This window comes from Mus musculus, chromosome 19 (assembly GCF_000001635.26).
Source record: "Mus musculus strain C57BL/6J chromosome 19, GRCm38.p6 C57BL/6J".
In the NCBI taxonomy this organism is placed as follows: domain Eukaryota; kingdom Metazoa; phylum Chordata; class Mammalia; order Rodentia; family Muridae; genus Mus; species Mus musculus.
In genome coordinates, this window is record NC_000085.6 from 45,383,656 (window position 1) to 45,402,294 (window position 18,639).

At 41.4% G+C, this 18,639-nt stretch overlaps 1 protein-coding gene and 1 pseudogene across 27 annotated transcripts in view; one reads left to right on the forward strand and one right to left on the reverse strand.

Moving 5' to 3' along the window:
• The window catches only part of Btrc (beta-transducin repeat containing protein), a 169,656-nt gene that overhangs the window by 19,968 nt on the left and 131,049 nt on the right, over window positions 1-18,639 (forward strand). The window contains exon 2 of one of the 27 annotated variants that reach the window (NM_001360124.1): window positions 15,850-15,958. The exons of 25 other annotated variants lie outside the window; for them this stretch is intronic. The gene's annotated coding sequence lies outside the window, so the exon portion shown is untranslated. Of the gene's footprint in view, window positions 1-15,849; window positions 15,959-18,639 lie in introns of those variants that run through there. One more of the 27 variants, XM_030250722.1, reaches the window with a different exon arrangement.
• On the reverse strand, window positions 13,110-14,141 carry Gm18104 (predicted gene, 18104; annotated as a pseudogene).

Genomic DNA, 18,639 nt, shown 5'->3' on the forward strand with positions numbered 1-18,639 from the left:
TCTCTGTGTAGCCCTGGCTGTCCTGGAACTCACTCTGTAGACCAGGCTGGCCTCGAACTCAGAAATCCTCCTGCCTCTGCCTCCCGAGTGCTAGGATTAAAGGCGTGTGCCACCACGCCCAGCGGCTTAGATTTTTCAAAACCTATTTTAATTATGGTTCTTTAATGCTTCAACCTCCCTTCTAGCGCACCATCCACCAGAGATGGGGGGAAAAATGTTACTAGGAAACAGGGGTTGTGGACCTGTTGAGGAATAGTTCTTTGGGGTGATTCCATCTTCATTGCCAGCAGTCCAGTCCTCTAGCAAACACCAAACATCAATCAGTAGCAGGGGCTTGACACAGAAGCAGCCACTCGGGGCCAATCGGAGTCTGAGGAAGCAGTGAGAAGCACCTGAGGTACACTTTAAGTTCTTTGGTGCATTTCTCTCCCGGAAGTCAAGACAAGCGAAGATCAGTGAAGAAAGCAAGACAGACCATTGCAAGAGTGTTGTCGGTGAAGTTGGTGTCAGTGAAGCCCAACAAAGTTGCAAGGCAAACAATGCAAGAGCATTATCCACTGTCTGCTGTTGGTTATACTTACACTCTTTCCAAACCTCACACGTCCTCTCAAGCTTCCACTCCAGCAAAACATCACATGCCCTTTTACCAGGCAGCTTCTGGCTGATCTCAGCAAAATGTCCTCTCCTAAGACAGTTCCCAGAAAAACATGGAATGACTCAAGTGTGTCTCCGGTGATACCAGAAATTCCCACTTAAGTCATCATGGCAGGGAACAAAGCAGTGCACAAGCAGACATCACATTGGAGAAGTAGCCAGGACTGATTCATCTGGATCTTCAGGCAGTAGGAAGAGAGAGCATCTCTTGGAATGGACTTTGTGATATCGTGAAGCCCAGCCTGAGTGACACACTTCCTCCAACAAGATCACAACTTCTAATCCTTTCAAATAGTGCCACTCTCTGGTGAACAAGTATTCAAAGTTATGAGCCCTTGGAGACTGTTCGCATTCAAACCACCATACAGGGTCTCTATATAGCCCTGGCTGTCCTGGTATTCAATATATAGACCAGGCTGGCCACAAAACTCAGTGACTGCCTGCTGAGATTAATGGTAGGCACCATCAAACCCTGTACATGGTACATGTATTTCTTTTTTCTTTCTTTTTTTTTTTAAGATTTATTATGTTATGTATATGAGTACACTGTAGCTGTACAGATGGTTGTGAGCCTTCTTGTGGTTGTTGGGAATTTAGGACCTCTGCTCGCTCTGGTTGGCCCCGTCCAGTGGACCCTGCTTGCTCCGGTCAACTCTGTTCGCTAGGTCCCTGTTCGCTCTGGCCCAAAGATTTATTTATTATTATACATAAGTACACTGTAGCTGTCTTCAGATGCACCAGTAGAGGGCATCAGATTTCATTACGGGTGATTGTGAGCCACCATGTGGTTGCTGGGATTTGAACTCAGGACCTTCGGAAGAGCAGTCAGTGCTCTTACCCGCTGAGCCACCTCGCCAGCCTGGTACATGTATTTCTTAATATTTTTCTTGTCAGGCGTAGTTGCTCATGTCTTTTAATCCTAGCACTTGGGATACTGAGACAGGTAGATCTCTAAGTACAGTGTGAGACCCTGTTTGAAAAAAAAAAAAAAACAAGAAACAAAAAACTCCCTTATAATTAAAATACCATATTCTAGTCAGAAAATTTAATATTGATAAATTAATAATTTAATGTACAGTTCCTATTCAGAATTCCTAATTGCCTCAGTAATGTCCTCCTCAGCCCCAGCCCCAGTGCTGAGGATCTGACTCAGGTCTTTCTGTGTGCTATGCATCTCTTCTAATTCTGAGCTGCAAGAAATACATCTTTTAAATACTCAGGAAAGAGGGCTAGGGATGTGACTCAGTTGACAGGGCTCTTGGCTAGCTAGTGTACAGGAAGCTCTAGGCCTAGTCTCCAGAGCTGTACAAACTGGGCATGCTGGCACATTCCTGTCATCTCATCACTGGGGATGTAGAGGCAGGAGGATCAGAAGTTCAAGGTTCTTGATCAGAGGATCAAGTTCAGCTCAGAGCTAATATCTCCTGGGATGGATGATAACCTGCCTCAAAAAGGTCTGACACTAAATATAAAAAAAACATGGGAGTAAACTGTGTCCTGTGTAATGTCTCTTTAGTTTCTGTTTCTTTACAGTAGTCCCTCAACGTGGTTAATTATGAAATTAGCCTTTTTTGAAACTGTCTTTTTCTGTATCCTAGTCTGACCTGAAGCTGGTGGTTTTCCCTGCTGTCTTACTTAGTCTTTCGAGTGCCAGGAATACAAGTATAGGCCGGCATCCTTGGCTCTGAAATCTCAGCTCTTCTTGGATAGTCTGGAGATAGTTTTATAGAATTCCCCCCACCTGGATCGTCTGCTTCTTCATGATTGATTTTATGAATTATAGTTTCTTAGTGTACGAGACCAGAAGCTACATGGTGTCCTTTTGTTCTCTCACTGGCAACGTTAAGTGAGCTTCCTATCAGGCATTGCTTCCCTCACAGTTTCATTGTAAACTATCACCACAGAGCAGAGCACCACCACAGAGCATCACCACAGAGCACCACCACAGAGCACCACCACAGCTTCTCTGTAAAGACTTTTTTTTTTTTCAAGGCAGGGTTTCTCTGTGTAGCCCTGGCTGTCCTGGAACTCACTCTGTAGACCAGGCTGGCCTCGAACTCAGAAATCTGCCTGCCTCTGCCTCCCAAGTGCTGGGATTAAAGGTGTGCACCACCAACCCTGGGCTTCTGTAAAGACTTTAAGAGAAGAGAGATTTACTTTGGGGGATGGAGAGATGGTTCAGCAGTTAAGACAACTTGCTGCTCTTGCAGAGAACCTGGGTTGAGTTCCCAGCACCTGTATCTGGTGACTCTCAAATGCCCATAGCGCCAACTCCAAGACCTTTGACCTCAGGCATCCCAGATAGACATATACATATAATTAAAAATAAGTCTTATTTGCATCTATGTGTGTGTGTTTATGAGAGTATATGCCACGTGTATGAGATGCTTGTGGGGGTCAGAAGAGTTCAAGGCAGTTGTGAGCAATTGGATCTGGGTGCTGGGAACCAAACTCGGATCCTCTGGAAGAACAAAAGTACTCTGAACCATTGAGGGAGCTCTCCTGCTCTAACTTAAACATCTTAATTGGCTTTCATTGTGATTCTGGAATTGGGCACCACCGTTCTAAAAAGGAGAATGAGTGTTCAGATCATCACCTTCAAGCATGAGTGCTGTTCTACAAACTAACTTTAGCCAAAGGGTGTGTGCTAAGGGCTGAGCCACATCCTAACTAGAAACAGGTTCACATATACTGTAACATCCACTTTTATTTATTTATTTATTTATTTATTTATTTATTTATTTTGAGATAGTGTCCTCTGTAGCAGTTCAGGCTAACTTGGAACCCACTTTGTAGCTCAGATTGGCATTAACTCAGATAATTATTTTATTATATAATTATAATTTATTATATAAATATAGTTTATTATATATCATCATGCAATTATTAGAGAGAGAAAGAGTGTGTGTGTGTCTGAGAGAGAGAGAGAGAGAGAGAGAGAGAGAGAGAGACTGACTGACTGACTTTATACAGGCCTGGGCTGCTCTGGAATATATATGTAGGGACCTTCCTTCCTGCCTCTGCTTCCTCAGTTCTGGAATTGCTGGTATGAGCCATTACTCTCAATAAGTTTTTTAAATTACATTTGTGTGTATGTATGTGCATATGTGCATAATGTGCCATTGCGCGCTCTACCATGTGGAACCCTGGGGTCAAACTCAGGTGGTCAGGGTTGGTGGCAAGCACCTTTACCTGCTGAGCCAGCTCAGTGCTCCTTAGATCTTTATCATTGATGAAGAAATTAGTAAGGTAGGTGTTGTGGTGTGCCTATAATCATAACACTCTGGACATCAAGGCAGGAGGATTGCAAATTGAAGACCAGCTGGGGCTTCATCCCTAGCAAAACCTATCTCATAAACAGTAACAAAAACAGGAAACAAAGCATTACTTAGGCTCCTTAAAGAAAGAACTAAAACTTAAGGAGTCCATTAACACTGCCTGGAGAGCTGGGGGCCTCTTCTGGGCTTGTCCATTCTGCAGGTCTGTGTGTCGCACTGTTTCCTAGTCCTGCTGCTGGTCTGGGACTACACTTTCAGAGTCACTGTGGTTTCTTTTATTTATTTATTTATTTATTTATTTATTTATTTATTTATTTATTACATGTAAGTACACTGTAGCTGTCTTCAGACCCTCCAGAAGAGGGAGTCAGATCTCATTACGGATGGTTGTGAGCCACCATGTGGTTGCTGGGATTTGAACTTCAGACCTTCGGAAGAGCAGTCGGGTGCTCTTACCCACTGAGCCATCTCACCAGCCCCAAAGATTTATTTATTTATTTATTATATGTAAGTACACTGTAGCTGTCCTCAGACACTCCAGTCTGATCTCGTCACGGATGGTTGTGAGCCACCACGTGGTTGCTGGGATTTGAACTCCTGACCTTCGGAAGAGTCACTGTGGTTTCTATAGGCCTGTTAAGCCATACATTGCTTGTATGTAGCACGTGATTTTGGGGGTCTCCCCCCCTCCCAGCTCTACCAGAATAGTGAGACTATAATATATTAGAATAAGTTGAAGTTTATATTAGTAGATTTTGACAAATACTGGGAAAATTTTAACAACTGGCTAAATTACTGAATTAGGATCTCATTAGCCCCAGCTAATCCAAAATGGGCCATGTTGTAATGAAAATGGTAATAGGTTATTTTAAAACTTATTATAGCGCTTAATATTTGTTGAATCTTTTGTATTGTGATCTCTGTTTTGACTAATTTGGCTCGACATCCACAGTCGTCAGTTTGGGCTTTCCAAGTGTATAAGTGATCTCTGCATGCTCTGGAGCAGCTTGGTTCCGTTACATCTGTGTGATTAAGCAAGTGGAAAATTTGTCATGTCACTGGGATATTTTCGCTTTTATAGAAGTTAGCCGGCTGGCCCTTCTCCTTTGCTTCCTCTATTAGAAATGCTATGAACATCAGAGAGGAGAGGGTGACCTTAATATTTGCTTCTCCGACTAAATCACAGCCTTGAAGCAGCTATTTCTTTTCAAATAAGAAGTTTAATTTCACGCCCTGATTAGTGCTAGTGCGTGCAGGTGGATATTTCTTTTATGCAGCTAAACTGATCTGCCCTTGCAAATTACTTGCCAGTCAGCAGAACTGTAGTTTCTTATGTGTAGTTGTTGTTGAGTTATAGTTCTCATTAGTAAGTTTTGTATCTTTTCAAAAAATATTACCGATTTATGAGGTAGGGGTGTATTTCAGTCACTAAATTTTGGCCACACTATAATTTATATTTTCCCTCAAAGCTCAAGGATTGATGAGCTTAAATTAACAGGCTAAATTAATTAGCAGTGGAGTCAGATCTTGTCTCCAGTTGATTAAAAAAACAGTGTACTCAGGATCTAGTAAAAGTGATTCCTTGAGGGGAAGTCCAAAAAAAGAAATTGTCTTAGTGAGGAATAAAATACTGTGTGGTCAAAATGTGAGTGTGCAGAGAAGCTTAAAGAACAGGGAGGTAAACTGAGGAAAGGTGGGTAAGATTTGAAGTGCAAGGACGGTATTGAACCTTTATTTATTTAGACAGTCTTATGGGCTGGAGAACTCATTAGGTAGACCAAGCAAGCTTTGAGCCCAGAGATACATCTGTGTCTGTTACAATTAAAGGCATGGCCATCATGTTTAGCTATTATTGAATATTTTTAAAGATTTTTATTTATTTGTGTGGGTTTGTTTCTCTGTGTGAGTCTAGTACACCATAGTTGTACAAGTGCCCTTAGAGACCAGAAGATGTCAGATTCCTAAGAGCTTGGGTTATAGTTAGTTGGCTGTGAGCCATTCAATTTGGGTGTGAGAAACTTAACTCGGCTCCTTTGCAAGAACAGCAAATATTCTTAACTACTGAGCCACCTCTTTTTCTTCCTTGGAATAATTGTTGTTGTTGTTGTTGTTTTATTATTGTTGTTGTTATTTTAATTATTATTATTATCATTATTATTGTTATTATTATTGAGACAGTCTCACTACATTGCCCTGTAACTTGCTAAGTAGACTAGGCTGGTCTTGAACTCACACAAACTTCCTAATTCTACCTCCAGAGTTCTGGGATTAAAGGCATGGCTACCTTTCTGGCTGATAATTGAATATTTAGTTGTTTAACTGCCATGGAACTGAAAGAATGCTGAGATTTGAGCCTAAGGTCTTTACATGCTAGGCATGTGCTAGACCGTTGAACTATATATCCTTGCTCCCTTAGCATTTAAAACAAGACTGACTTTCATTAGATTTGAACCAAGGATAAATATAATTAATTAGAAGGAAGTATAGTCTAGTTTTGGTGTGTCCGTTCTTAGACCTTTTTATCTCAGATGGAACCAGGTTCTCATGGATCATAAACTTGAGGTATTTGGAGGATCATCTTAAATTCAAGGTGGCCTGACCTTTTGTGGTCACAGTCTGCTCTGCAGCAAGATCCTCTCCCGTCTCTTACATTTTGCACACCGTTTCAGAAGATTCAGCAATCTCTGAATCCTATCTGTGGGTCCTAGTTAATGTTCCCGTACTAACCTTATTTATTTATTTATTTTGATTGTTGTGTGGTTTTTGTTTTTGAGACAGGGTTTCTCTCAAACTCAGAAATCTGTAGTAAGAATTTCAGGTTATGGTTTCTCTAAACAAAGAAACATTGTAAGAACATGTTTTTGTTTTAATCCCAGATAAGAGAATGTGGAGCTGCTTCAGACTGTCTGCAGCAGTTGACTGTGATTTGTCTCCTGCTCTAGCAGAGGTGTGGTTTTGCCAGCTGCAGATAGTTTCTGTGATTGTGGAATTCTGGGAACTTTTCAGAGGGTATATAAATGCTAGAACCCTGATAGGTGGGATAGGAAGTTGGTTGTTTGAGGGGGTTGGTTTTGATTTGTTAGTAGTCCTGCTCAAAGAAGCAACAAGAAGAAAAAAAATTAGATTCAGGGATTCTCTCTCCCTCTCTCCCTCTCTCTCCTTCCCTCCAGTTTTCCCTTCCTCCCTCCCCCTCTCTTGCCCCCTCTCTTGCTCTCTTGCTCTGGTTCTCTCTCCCCTCTATTCTTCTTTCTCTCCTATCTAGTGAAGGGGTGGGTGGGAATAGGGTGGGGATAAAGAGGGGAAAAAGAAGAATCCATTAGTTACAAGCAAAGAAGAAACAAGAAGAAAGAAATTAAATTCAGAAATCTCTCTCTCTCCTCTCTCCTTCTTTCTGTTTTATCTAGTGATAGGGGGTGAGACAGGTGGGGGCGAGGATGGGAAAAAGAACCTGAGAACTAGCTAAGAATGGCTGCAGAGATCCACCTGCCTCTGTCTCCCGAGTGCTGATATTAAGTTAAAGGGTTGCACCATTATCACCCAAGTGTGTGGTGTGTTTTTCATCATTTGTTGTTGATAATTATCATTTCAGTACAACTAGTTATGACTATTTTAACAAGGGTTTGACTATAAGGTCTGAGCTTCATCATAAAATGTCATTTTGAGAAGCTAATGAAGCTAATGTGTGTTGTTTGGTAGTGTCACAGAAAATGGTGGAGAGATGACTTGGCTGGTGCTTATAAAAAATGTCTTCCTAGAACATCCCGTTCTTAATATTCTCATTCCCCTAGCTGCTCAGGCAAGCAGCCACAATTTATCCCTGTCTACAATGATGGAATTTTTCTTGTCAAGAACATGTGGATAGACACACTTAAATCCTTTGATTCCTGTCCTACTGTATTTCCAGGGTATGTCTGCTTTTCTCAGTTTTATTAGAGAAATGGCATGACCAAGCAGATGCCCAGCAAGGTCAGTTTACCCCAGTGAGTGCACTTTACATCTAGGAGCGATTGAAATAAACTATTCCATCAAGGTCAGCCTTAAACACTGTCAGCATGTTCTGTTATTTATACTCTGCAGTCTGGGAGACTGGGAAACATTTATCTTCCTCTCCTTTTCTGCATCCTCTTAGGTATCAGCACTGGGAATGCTGTCCACCCACTTAGCTCGTTCAGCAAAGGCAGTTTGTGATGATTTTTAGGTCAGCAGCACACCCTGCGCAGAAGACCTGGTTAGAATTCCATCTTACAAATCCCACATGTTGCTTGAAAAAAAATCCAGTTGTATGTTATCAGTAAAGTCTATCTTGGAATATTTTCCTATTTAAAAAAAGGCAGTGGAGGTGGAAAGACTTGGGGGTGTTGTCCAAGGTCCCGTGATGACAGACTGCATTAGAGCCATGTTTCCCAAGTGTAAGGTCAACCTTATGTTTAGCTTGTAGTGACTTAAAAGCTTATAAAAATAGCCTCTTTTACATTTCCAGCTCTAATGTCAGTAGAATTTGGGTGTATTTAGTGTGAGGAAGGCATTCCATCACATTTCTTTCTCATACAGGCATCAGTGACCTCCAACACTACTTTTTGGAAGAATCTGAATTCTCTGCTGGTCTGTTGTGCTCTCTGCATCAGAAGTCCTGTCTTAGAATGTGTTGGTTTTCTTCTGAGCTCAGTACACTGTTCTTATGCCTTCCTGAGAAAGAGCACTGGATAGTGACCTGGAATTTGCTATGTACACCAGACTGGCCTAGAACTCAGAGAGGTCTGCCAGCTTCTGCCTTCCAGATGTTGGAATTAAGGTGTGAAGCACCATGCCTGGCTGTCTAGGAGCTGGAGATGGCTCAGTGGTCAAGAGCACTGGTTGTTCTTCCAGAGGTCCTGAGTTCAGTTCCCAGAAACCACATGGTGGCTCAGACCATCTATAATGGGATCCGATGCCCTCTTCTGTCATGCAGATGTACAGAAAGACAGAGCACCCATACAAACAAATAAAACTAAAACATAAATGTTCACTTGTTTATTGTATATGTCTACACACACAGTATGTCATAGCACATGGAGGTGTGGAGGTTATAAGACAACTTATATGAGTTGATTCTCTCCTACTATGTGGATCCTAGAAATCAACTTCAGCTTTTTCAGAGTAGCTGAAAACATCCTTACCACTGAGCCATCTCACTGTTTCCTGAGACAAGGTCTTATGGTGTAGCCCAGGCTGGCCTTGAGTTTGGGAGCATCCTTACTCAGAGTACAGCTCCTATAGTCCACAAAGCCAAGCCCCTGCCCCCAAGTCCACAAAGCCAAGCCCCTGCCCCCAAGTCCACAAAGCCAAGCCCCTGTCCCCAAGTCTTTGGCACTTTCTTTTTTCTAAGTTTTCTCTTCCTTCCAAGCAGCTTTCAAACTTTTAAAGATGCTCTGAGCTTGAGACTGTTCTGCTGCTCCTGTATGTGACAGGGAAGGCTTGTGTCTCAGTTTCCAACTTGAGATATTCTGTAAGAGTTCACACATTAGTTAGAATGAGCAAAGTTTGTATCTTTTAAGTCTTGTGGGTAGTTTAGATATATAATTTCATACTTGTGTAAAAAGGAATAAATATAAATGATTATCATACTTAGAATTTTATTTTTTGGTATTTAATGTTTTTACCTAAAAAGTTTTTCCTGAATAGTATGTGTAGACATGGATTTCTTGAGACAACATTCAGTTCAAATCCTTGTCTTTCAGCCAGAGTGATAGTGCATGCCTTTAATCTCCACACCCAGGAGGCAGAGCCAGTGGGATCTCTGATTCTCTAGCCAGCCTGGGCTACGTAGACCCTATCTCAGAAACAAAACAAATGAGACAGATGCCAAGGCAGAGTAGTGCTCCTCTGTGTGGTCACTGTAGCCCTTGCTGGGATTCAGACAACAGCCTGGGAGGGCAGATGTGACTTGAAAAGCAGCGGCAGCATTTGAAGTCCGGGCAGATATGTTTGAGTTAAAAAAGTTCTTCTTAAAAAAAAAAAAAAAAATCAAATGTGAGAACTGCTTTTTAGAAATGTATTATTGCTTTGGAATATATATAAAGCTTGATGATCTTTGTAACAAGAGGCTTACTATCCGATAGTATTAAATGTAGTGCTCTTAGAGCCTTTTAAAGATTTAGGTTATTTATTCAAGTCAAATGCTATGATAAATACAAAAGAGAAATTTGCCTTTGTGTGTTTAGTATGGTTTCAGCTTTTATGGATCAGGCTTCACAAAACATTCCTCATTCATCAGGTATTGGAGTTGATTCAGAGAATAGAAAAATGGAAAAATTGGTATGTTCCTTAGTTTGCTCAATTCTACAACGACGAAGCTAAAAAATTGCTACTAAATCAATAGCTTTCTAAGCCATCTGAGTTATTTTGAGCATCAATTCTAAGCAGTTTGTGTGTGTGTGTATACATACATGTATATTTGTGCACAGTCAACCAATTTGAATTCATATGGGAACCATGACTTTTCAGTGAGTATTTTCTTCTGTTACTACCTTAATTCTGCATATCTGTCTGTCTGTCTAGCTACCTCCCTATTGTTTTGTGACATCAACTGATCTTGGTTCTTTGCTGGGACTGAAAGATCTCCGGTGAGCACCGGTTTCCTGTGTCTGGCTCTCTCAGTAGCCGTGCCCAGCTTTACCTGGGGCTGGGTGTCCATGCTCGGCTTCTTGTGCTGACTCAGCATCTCCCTCGCCCACAGCAGAGCTTTTCTTTTGTTTATTTTCAACATACTGAAAAAGAATGGATAACAAGCATCCGCTTGTCACCCATTTGTGTTGTGGCACATGATCATCTAACAGCAGGTCAAGGGAACCGTTGTCAGTCTATATTGTGGAAATTAGAAAAAAATCACCAGTACCACCATCCTTGTCCACTTTTGCCACATAGTGAATTTTAGGTTCCTTTGGGATGCAGAATGAGACCTTGTCTTAAAATCAGACCAGGCTGGAGAGGTAGCTCAGCCTTTTCAGAGTGCTTACTGTTCTTTCAGCTGATGGAGTTAGGTTCTCAGCACTCAGCATCCATAAGATATAGCTCAGGGTGTAACACAAACTCCAGGAGATCTGATACCATCTTCTGACCAAGGCCACCTCATCTGCATGAATGTGCAGACACACACACACACACACACACACACACACACACACACACACAATCTTAAAAAGCAAACAAACAAATGAAGAAAACCAAGCCAGCCAAGCAACTAAACAGTAAAATAGCAAACGCGCTTGAGGAAATGATTGCTATGAAAAACCTTACATTTGTTTTTCCTACTCAGGTTCGGTAAGTAAATTATAATTTTCAGTTCATTGCTTTCTACAAACTTTATTAAATTATATAAGCTGTGATTAAAATTAAAATGTGCCTTGTTAATATGTGAAAATTCTCTCTAGCAAAAATAGTACAATATTATAAATAATCTTCTCTATGCCTTCAGGGAACTAATGGGAAATTTAGTAGCATTTGCATATTCTGTTTTATTTGTAAGCAGTAAGTGTGTGTGTCACTGCTCACACGAGCGTGGTTCTTTACAGGACTTTGGGGCACTTTATATTTGTGTGCCGATAAGGAATCCGAATTTAGTGATTGAAGATATTCATGATAAACCTTAAAAAACCCTTTCATCCCATACCCGTTCCTTTCTTTCTCTTTTCTTCTGACTGGACACACGTGAGCATGACTGCATGTGGAGGGCAGACGATGATTGGAGGGGTTGGTTCTCTGCTTCCACCGTGGAAGAACTGGGGGTCAAACTCAGTGTGCACGCTCGACGGCAAGCATCTTTACTTCCTGAACCATCTTGCCGGCCCCAAGATAGGATTATAATTTTATGTTGTCAATTTTGAACAGTAATTGCCTTTTCTTTGACCTTTTTCTGAGTGTTTTTCTTATGAGTGAGTTTTTGTAAACACTATTTATGCCATAAAGGTATTTAAACTATAAGTTTCTGCAGGGTGGTTCGACCACAGAAAAACTTGATTGTGAGGTTAAATGGCAGCTAGCAAGTAAAAGGCCCACTGCTGTCTCTGTGGTACTTACAGCAAGTAAAGTTGGGTTAGCACAGCAAAGGGTTTGGGACTATTATTCCTGTTTTACTTAAAAGAAAAAATTAGATATATTTATTTTATGTGTATAAGTGTTTTATTTGTATGTATGCACATGTAGCGCGTATATTCCTGACGTCTACAGAAATCAGAAGAGGGCCATTAGTTCCCCTGGAACTCTCCTCTTCCCTTCGGACCCCCCCTCTTTCTTTTTCTTTTTCTTTTTTTAAAATTTATTTTATGTAAATGAGTACACTGCAGCTGTCTTCAGACACACCAGAAGAGAGCATCAGATCTCATTACAGATGGTTGTAAGCCACCTTATGGTTGCTAAGAATTGAACTCAGGACCTCTGGAAGAGCAGCCCTCTCCACCCCTTCTTTTTCAAGACAGGGTTTCTCTGTGTAGCACTGGCTGGCCTGAATCTGTTGACCAGGCTGGCCTTGAACTCAGAGTGCTGGGGTTGAAGGTGTATACCACTGTGCTTGTCTTTTTCCTGGACTCATAACGGCAGAACCACCTCTCCGGTCCTGCCACTGTTTTCATTCTTGCTTCTTCTGCTTGGGCCAGGTATTACTGGACACTTACTTACAGCTCATGTCATACTTGTTGTGGCGTTGCTATGTTTTGACTGGAGAACTATGTACCAAAATCAGTCACTGCGACCTGTAAAGTAGATTTCATAAGATATTCTGCTTGGGGCTGGTGAGATGGCTCAGTGGGTAAGAGCACCCGACTGCTCTTCCAAAGGTCCAAAGTTCAAATCCCAGCAACCACATGGTGGCTCACAACCATCCCTAATGAGATCTGATTCCCTCTTCTGGAGTGTCTGAAGACAGCTACAGTGTACTTACATATAATAAAAATAAATAAATCTTTAAAAAAAAGATATTCTGCTTGTTTACTTTTAATTTAAGAACGTTTTAATTAAAAACATTAAATTAGATTTTAAAAATCCCACCTTTTTCTGTGTATGGGTGTACACAGTATCTCCAGAGGCCAGGAGTGGGTGTTGGATTCCCTGAAACAAGAGTTGCAGATGGTTAGTTATCTGCCTTGTGTTTGCTGGGAATCAAATCCTGGGTGCTCTGGAAGATCAGCCACTTGTTTTGTTTTTAGCAGACTTAATTCTTTTATTTTCCTTGTACAAAACCCTTATGTAGTAGCCACAGCTGGAGCCTGGGTCCTCTGAACAGAGACTCTGGTGTGGGTTTTCACAAGATGATCCGTGAATTCCTGATAAGGAGACTTGGTGAAGACAGTCTATTTCCAGAGGTCAGGGGTCAGGTAGCTGTAAGTCTTGGAGATGGCATCAAAGGTGGCCTTGGCAAAGTTGCCCAGGGTGTCAATGCAGCCTCTGGCTGAAGTGTAGCAGTCATCTATACCAGCCATCATCAGGAGCTTCTTGGTCACAGGAGCAGAGACAACGCCAGTGCCTCTGGGAGTCAGAGATGAGATGCACCAGCACAGAGCCACATCAGCCTTGTCACCTTGCATGGAACAGTGTGGGGCTTGCCAGACTTGTTCCCCCAGCAGCCTCTCTGCACAGGGACGATGGAAAGCTTGGCCAAGATGATGGCCTCTCGGATGACAGTGGCAACCTCCTTGGAGTCCTTAACACCAAGACAAACGTGACCATTGTAGTCCCTAATAACAACGAAAGCCTTGAACCTGGTCCGCTGGCCAGCCCGAGTCTGCTTCTGCACTGGCATGATTTTCAGAACCTCATCCTTTAGTGACGCACCCAGGAAGAAGTCAATGATCTTAGACTTTTTTTTGTTTGTTTGTTTGTTTTGAGACAGGGTTTCTCTCTATAGCCCTGGCTGTCCTGGAACTCACTTGGTAGACCAGGCTGGCCTCAAACTCAGAAATCCACCTGAGTGGCGATCTTAGACTTCTTAATGGGCAGGGAAAACAGGTAGATCTCCAAGGACTTGATCTTCATGTCCTTAACCAGGCGGCCCAGCTTGGTGATGGGTATCCACTCCTTGTCTTCAGCTTTACCCTGCGGCCTTGACCACGGCCACGACCGCGGCCCCTAAGACCACCGCGGAAGCTGCCGCAGCGGCCTCCTAATTCTGGGCCCCTGGGTCCTCCGGGCTCTCCTGCTGCACGGTGTCATCCGCCTTTTGGTGTTTTCCCGAAGAAGCACCAGTTTTTTTAAAACTACTATGCCATTTCTCCAGCCTCTAGATGTCGTTAGTTCTGTATGATGAAAGTACTTAATGAAAGTAACTCTTCCACCAAGAAAGAAAATTGGGTTCTAGATATTTAATTAAAAGTCCTATATAAATTCCATTTTTATTTTCTTTATTTCTTTATAGGGATTTGCTTTCTTTATAGGGAAATCCAGTGTCCTTAAGAGCACAATCCTAAAACAAAGTTGATACATATTGGAGAAAAGCAGAATGATTGTGTTGTTATGGCAAGTCAAATGGGGAAAATGAAAGCAGCACAGATAAACTCCATCCTGTTGTCATAATAACCATAGTTGTGACATGATTAAAGCTGGTTGAGAAAGGATGTATTACAGCTTTAGTTTGTTGAAAGTAAGAAATGAAATAAAAGATGGGGGACATGGTTTTAGACACAAGTTAAATCTGGTGCCCTGAGTTCGTAGGTAGTACATTGTATACAGACGACTCTTAGTTCTGTTTGATAATATTTCAGCTGTGTTGTCTCAGATCCTAGCAAAATGACACCAAGGAAAGGTACATGTAATAACTGTATGTAAAGGCTGTGAGTAAGTCTTGTTCTTGTTGTTGGCAAAATTAGAAAGAAATCAAAGTTAGAAATTTTTATTTGTAAAATTGGTTTTTAAAGTATTACTTTCTCCCATTTCCTTTTCTTCATTTCTCAGCTAGTGTTTAATTTTCATTCCTTTTCATTCTTTCTCGTTGTGACATTTTAGTCATAAGTGGTAACCATACACAAATGTCTATGGTCATGGCAGTTTATAAAACCTTAGATGCAGCATTTTGATTGCATATGAACAGATAGATGGATTTGGTGGTAAAATATAAGCATCATAATGTATGTAAAAAATTAAATTTATTTCTGTCTTTTAAACTTTGTAATCAAAGGTTAAGTGTAATTTTAAATGTCATTATTTCTTTTACAACTTTTATTCATGCATCAAAATAAAAGTGCTTCATCCATCAGGGTGAGACGTGTCAGGAATGAGCCTGATGGAGGCAGCGCTCTTTGTTCAGCAGCTGGCTGCTTGCACAGGGTGCTGTGGTAATGGAATTGGCATCTTGTATTAGAGTATTGATCTCTGCTGCTTTGGAGGGACTGTGTACAAAGTTGCCCAGTTACAATGTATTAAAGAGCTTTAAGAGCAGTTTATATTACAAATGAGATGGAGGGAGATGGAGTTCTGCAAGACCAGGTACAGTCACATGCTGTAAATATCCATAAAACTGTAGGTTCTTTTTCTAAAAATTCACATCTAAAGTGCTCATATTTTCACCAATATTTCATTGCAAATAGTTGAACATTACCTGAGCTGCCGCTGCCTACTCTAATGTCTTTCTCTTCCCCTTGGATACAGGGTTATGTCTATACAACTGTTGTTGTTAAAGCAAAATTAGGTTTTAAATAGAAATAAAGGATTGCATTTGCTTCAGAGAAGGTGCTTAAGTGAGCTCTCCTGCTCTTTGTCTCTGGAAAAGGATTGTATATGCCCAACATGGTATAGGCTTCCCAAGAGAAAGAATTATGTCTTTGTGTGTGAGTATATGTGTGTGTATTTTGTGAAGTTGGTTTTTAGTTTGTTTGTTTGTTTGTTTGTTTGTTTGTTTTAATCAATTAAAAAAGACTGCATAGCTCTGGCTCACCTTGAATTTCCTTTGTAGACCAAGCTGGCCTTGAACTTGCAGAGATTCTTCTGCTTATGTTTCCTGAGTGCACCAACATCACCCAGCTTTGACTTTTTACTTTCTAACGTAGTCTCACATAGCCAAGGTTGGTGAATTCACTATCTCCTGTTTCTGCCCCTCCCCCTCTTCTCTCCTCTCTCTCTTGTTCTCCTTCCCTTCTTCACTCTCTCCCAGTCCTTGCTGGCCTGGAACTTAGTATGAGATCTGCCTGCTTTTGCCTCCTGAGTCCTGTGCTGAAATTAAAGGTTAGGACCTGACAGCCTTGAACTTTTTGAGGGGAGGAGGATTAGGTTCTAAGGCAAGGTCTCACTATGTAGCTCTTGCTGTCCTGTTCTCAAACTGACACGATTTGCCTCTGTATCCCCAATTGCTAAGATTAAAGACGTGTGCTTATACGGCTAGGTAACTTTTGATCCCTGTCACTCCACTTTGAAGTGCTGGTATTATGGGCATGTACTACAACCCGCTAGCTAGCTTGCTTGTTTGCTTGCTTGCTTGCTTGCTTGCTTGCTTGCTTGCTTGCTTGCATCCTTCCTTCCTTCCTTCCTTCCTTCCTTCCTTCCTTCCTTCCTTCCTTCCTTCCTTCCTTTGTAAACCTCCCCATTCAAATTCATGGCCTCTTTAAAAAAAAATCTTATAACATGTATATATGAGAGAGAGAGAGAATATGATAATTCCTAAACACCTAAATCCCCTCATGTATGTTTTTAGGACTCACCAGTTGGTAAGCTCTTCCCTGAGGAGGACTGCTTCTCCTGCATTCCTTAGTTCCCTGTAGTTCTTTGTGTAGGACGGAAGCCTTGTGAGCTTTCCCTGTCCACGTTAGCATGTCTATTGGTCTCTTCCTTGTTCAGGTCATGTATATGTAGCCATGCTGGTGAGACTTCATGGTTGCAGCTTCTTAGTTACTAGGAGTCAAAATCTCACAGCAAACTCCCTTGACCCTAAGATGCAGGAGTCCAGCTCTGCATTTGATGAGTTATAGTTTTCTGTTAGTGGTCTTCATCCATTGCAAAGAGAAGTGTCCTTGGTGAGGGGTGAGGCCTAGACGTCTGTGGGTATAAACAGGTATTCAGATGTAGTCGGGGATTATGCTGGTTTCGTAAAGTGGCAATTGTTGACTCTCCTCTAAGATCCAAGACTCAGTGCTGGGGAGTTGATGGGTTCCTAGTACTAGGCATGGTGTCTTTCTTTTAGGCAGGCCTTAAGTCTAATTAGAGAGCTCTTTGGTGTGTGTTGGAAGAGAATCTTTTAAATGTAGTTTGTAAAACTGTGAAAATACTTTATATTAACATCTGATGCAGGTTTTTAAATTGGCTTTCTGAAAATTGATGATGAACAGGATATGTATTTGAAATGTACTAGTTTGCATCCTGGATTATGATAAACTGAATTGTAAGATGGAATTCTTTATTTTCCTCCAAGATTATTAGATATACTCCTTACTCTCCGCTTCACACTTTCCTGTCACATTTCACTTGCTTCAGAAATACTCATTTTCTATCCTTCTTGTGAATATGTAACTCTTAATACAAATGTCCTTAGAGAGAGGAGATTTTCCTATCTAACCTCAGTAATAACACAGCTTCACAGAAAATGTCCTCACAACACATCAAGCAACCAGAGAGCCAATAAATCTATTCTCCTGCTAAATTCCACAGCCTGGATCGGGAGGTTAGATCATGTTCATATTTGTTACTTACCAGGGAACATGACACTTGCTCTCTATGATGGTTCTTTATTTCATATATTGTAGCTGCCAATCAGTCAGCCATTTGCAAATAGTGGAGTAAACACTGCTGAAAATGAGTTCTTCTCTCTGTGGTACTCAAGAAATCAGGTGCAATATGGCTGTCTTTAGTTCTGTAACCACTTATAATGAGTAGGTAATTTCCTTTTCTCCATGAAAGTTAAGGAGCACCTGAGAGAACTGGGAGACTTGGTCTGCAGTCATTGAAATACTGTTTGATACCAGGTGCCCCTTTCCTGAGCAGCCATTCTCTTCAGGAGAGAGCCACAGACAGCCCTCGGAGCTTCAGCTCGTCCACAGAGGAGCTGCTCAGAAGTACAGCTCAACGGTTTGGCCTCTTTCTTTGGAAAGGATCTTGCTGTGGCTACTTTTAGCGTCTGATGTGGTGGGCACCCTTGGCCTCAGCATGAGCTTTATTATTGTGGTGCCCACCTCAGTGAGGTCATGGCAATATTGGCTGTCAACAAATGTGTCAGTGTGTCAGCTCCTCAGTGCCGAAGTGTGCCAAAGCCCTTCCCGTGGTTTACAACCCAGTTTTCTTTTTCTGTTTTCTCCTTTCTTCATTCCTTTCCTGTCTTCCATCTCTCAGAAATGCATGCAGCCTGACTTTCCCAGTGAGAACTGAGATCATTGGAAATGTGTGTATAGGTAGGCCAACTCTACATTCCTAAAACCTTCACTGTTGGCCTACTTATTTCAAAGAATATTTAATGCAATAAAGTTTAGGGTAATAAGAAATTTGGACTTTTTTGTGACTTATTGAAATGAGATTTGACTTGATTTTTTTTTTTTTTCAAGACAGGGTTTCTTTGCAGTCTTGGTTGTCCTGTATTCACTTTGCAGACCAGGCTGGCCTCAAATTCACAGAAATCCACCTGCCTCTTCCTCTCAAGAGCTGGGATTAAATGTGTGCACCACCATTGCCTGGCTTGACTTGATTTTTTTAAACTCGAATTTAATACAGTGAAATTCCAATGTGACCAAATAATCAGACATGATTATAATGTTTGTGGTTA